The 3,518-nt window shown below is 39.7% G+C and overlaps 1 long non-coding RNA gene across 1 annotated transcript; it reads right to left on the bottom strand.

Annotated features, from left to right (window-relative positions):
- Nucleotides 1-550: 550 nt before the first annotated feature.
- LOC120003022 lies at nt 551-3,203 on the bottom strand. The gene is made up of 2 exons (XR_005469230.1): nt 3,138-3,203; nt 551-1,360 (listed from the first exon to the last, which is right to left on the bottom strand). It is a non-coding gene; the product is annotated as an uncharacterized LOC120003022 (long non-coding RNA).
- Nucleotides 3,204-3,518: the final 315 nt, after the last annotated feature.

Below are 3,518 nucleotides of genomic sequence, written 5' to 3'. Positions count from 1 at the left end.
CTTTTGGGTGGCAACCCAGGTTTTATTGTTCTATCTCTATCTTTTTATTTCTATTTCTACCTATTCCATGCACTTTTCCCCTCAGGTCAGAAGGATGTTCAGGATCGGCTATCGGAGGCGTAACAGTGCAGACTGTGCAGTGTAGTCCGCGTATATTAGATTTCTATTTCTTATCTTTATTAAGATTTAGAGCTAGTTAAACTATTGAAATTTGGCATATTTCTCAGTCATCATTGACTTGAGCAATTTTGGTTCCTCCGTGAGATTGACCACCGAGGTCTAGTATTCTGATTTTGTTGGATGTTTTGTTACTTTCTTTTGAGATTGACCGTTGAGATCTTTAATTATTTGATAGTATGAAACCGTAGTTTTATGGAGGCTTAGTGTTGTTTGAGTCCTCTTTAGGATAATTGTTGATTTGTGTGTGTGTAGGTTGGTGCTCATTGTACTACATGTTGCGTCACGTTCGTCGAATTTTGTACATGTGATTTCTATCTCATGACCCCACCCAAAACAGGGCATGACATTGGTACGTACCCGATCTAATGTATTATCCATCATAATCCAATATATTGGGCTCCTAAATGGGCCCCACAATCTATAGCAATCTCCTCCAATCAGCCCACTTCTAAAAACATACCAACAATGATAATCAATAGAGAATACGTATAAACATACAAACAGATTGTATTTCCACCCCCGGAAACCGACATAACCACAATATAATAAGAGTTTGTGAATCCGAAACTCTAGAATCACACGGGAGAGACACGGAAACCCCTACCTGGAAATCAGGATGCAAACACTAAGCACGCGTCCTTGATTAACCCCTGACTGCGAAAGTCAACCTGCTTCGAATCTCCATCGGGATCACCGCCTACACCCAAAAACATGATATACGAAAATATAGTGAAAATACGTTGGGTCAACTATGGTCAACGATCAAAGTCGACGATCAAACCGGGTCAAATGGGTTAAACCGAGTCAAATGGGCCAGACTGGTCAAACAATGCCAAACCGGGTCAATGATCCAACCACACCAGTCAACCGAGTCAACTCGACTGAAACTTGGACAACACTACCGCCAGTGATCCAACCACCCAAACCTGTCAAATCTTACACCAAATTGAAGACCTCGAAGAGATGAACTCATACATACCAAAATCAGGGTCACACCGTCGCCGGAATCGATCGGATCGACCACGGAAAGCTCACGGTGGCCGGAACTTCAATCGACGATTTCTCCCAAACCGGAGCTACCTGAGGTGAGCACTATGTCCGAGTTTCGTTTCCAGTCAACATAATTTGGTCCAGATAGTTTGTTTTCATTCAATATGGAAATAAGTGGAGAAAACGACATCTGAAATTTAAAACATTTAAAATGCATTAGATGAATGCTCCAATTATTTAATCTTTTTACATATCTACTAAGTAATAAAAACCCAAACATTTACTAAGTAAATTAAATGTAATAGCGTATCAACCAACAACAATTGCTTGCATAGTTGACCTAAGTCTAACTCAGTCAAATAAATTCAAGCGTCTAGCCTTTTGGGCCTCTTGAATTTCTTGATCGCTATTTATTTGGCTCCTTTGTAGGTTGAGTGTAAACCAAGGTTTAACCTACTGGAACTTGCTCATGTGAAAACTCCATCCCAGAGGGGGGTTGCGCGTGCAACACGAGTAAGCTTTTATAGAAACATGTCCTAAGTTATCAGCTTTCAATTCTACTTTTGCAACTAATGGATACTCCATCCCAGAGGGGGGTTGCGCATGCAACACGAGTAAGTACCCATCTACAAATAAGAATTGAAATTTTCACTTGAAATCCTCCCACTAGACCTGGCATATAAACTCCATCCCAGAATGGGGTTGTGCATGCAACACGAGTAAGTTTATATACCCTAATGAGGATTAACCTTTGGGAAGCCGTGGGTCATATCATTAGATATAACCCTCTCCCACTCAATAATTTATTATTAGGGTTTTTCTGGTTGAAGATTACCTTAGATCCTAGTGGCTCGAATCAACCTTTAATCGTTAACCAATTATGTAATTCCACGTGATTAAACTCATAATTATGCCCAATAGTTAATTAGGTGATCAACCTAAATCTTTAATCTATTAAATTATGCCACGAAAGTTCATCTAATCACGTAATCACATATAGCTTATTAGATGTCAAAAAGTGATTCCTAATAAGCCCGGTGTCAAGGCTTGTCTATATGCCAATTTAATCGTACATCCATTCACATAAGTAAAATCATAACTAAATAAAGCAAAATAAACAAACATAATAAACACATATGATACTGTATCTAAGCTGGTCTTCATGATGTCCAATATGCAGATATCCATCTCCAATCCTGACTCGAAGACTAGAGAGAAACCCTAGCCGTGGGCCGGGAGTGTGCTTCACTTTCAGGGATTTTCTTTGTGTCGAACTCCATCACGAACCTGCGTTCGCGACTTCCAGAGGCTGTCCAGGGGTGTCCCTAGTCCAGAAATATTTTGGTTACCCAAAATATTGAGGTACAAACCGAAATACCCCTTAGGAACACTCCAAGCACAAATCTGGAAAATCTGTCGCGCACACAGCTTGTCTTGGCTGCTGCAATTTTTCAGCTGTGTTTCTTCGCGATTTCTTCATGCTTTTCTATTCATAACATCACTAAGTACTAGTACAAAAATCTTATGCCTTGGGGAATGCTTACAAGTGATTCTAATGAATTTACAAAGCAAGGAAACTACAAATCTGAAAAAACGGCTTTACAAAAAATATCCCATAGACTCTAAACGCGAGCCTATGGGTTACAACCCAAAACAATAAAATTAAATAAATTAATACCAGCTTAGTACAGTATCTCAAGGCTGCAAAACAAGTGTTAGTGGCGTCCAAAAATTCACAAAATCAATCGCACACCCTAGGCACCAATCTAGCGCGCAATTATTCTTTTAATGAATTTTTGAGTTAATCTTGACTTAATACATACTAAGTTTGGTCAACCGAGTCAACTCGGCCTGACTCGGTCAACTCGCCGGAAACCCATTTAACCCCATCGCCGGCGATCCGACCACCCAAACCTGTCAAATCTTATATCAAATTGAAGAACTCGATGAGATAAACTCATAGGTACCTGAAACACGTCAAACCGTTGCCGGAATCGGCCGGATCGACCAAAAGAAATCCGAGGAAATCGGAACTTCAAACTCCGATATCTCCCTAACCACAACTCCGATCGACGTGATTCAAGTTGGGTTATACTCGTCTCGTCAATACGCTTCTTTTGGTACCGGTGGTGTCGCTCACCGTCGTCGGACTCGGAAAATGAATAGTAACAAAGATGTACGGGAGAGAGAAAAGGCAGAAGAGAAGAAACTGCGTAAGAATTTTTTTATTTTTTTTTTTTTTTGATTTTAAGTTTTCTTTTATAATAACTTTGACTTACCAAAAACACCCACCTGTCAAAAACGCCCCTAACTAAATTGTAATAATTAACTTCAAAAATTCATAACAA

Source organism: Tripterygium wilfordii, chromosome 7 (assembly GCF_013401445.1).
Source record: "Tripterygium wilfordii isolate XIE 37 chromosome 7, ASM1340144v1, whole genome shotgun sequence".
NCBI lineage: Eukaryota > Viridiplantae > Streptophyta > Magnoliopsida > Celastrales > Celastraceae > Tripterygium > Tripterygium wilfordii.
This window is presented reverse-complemented; position numbering and strand designations above follow the sequence as displayed.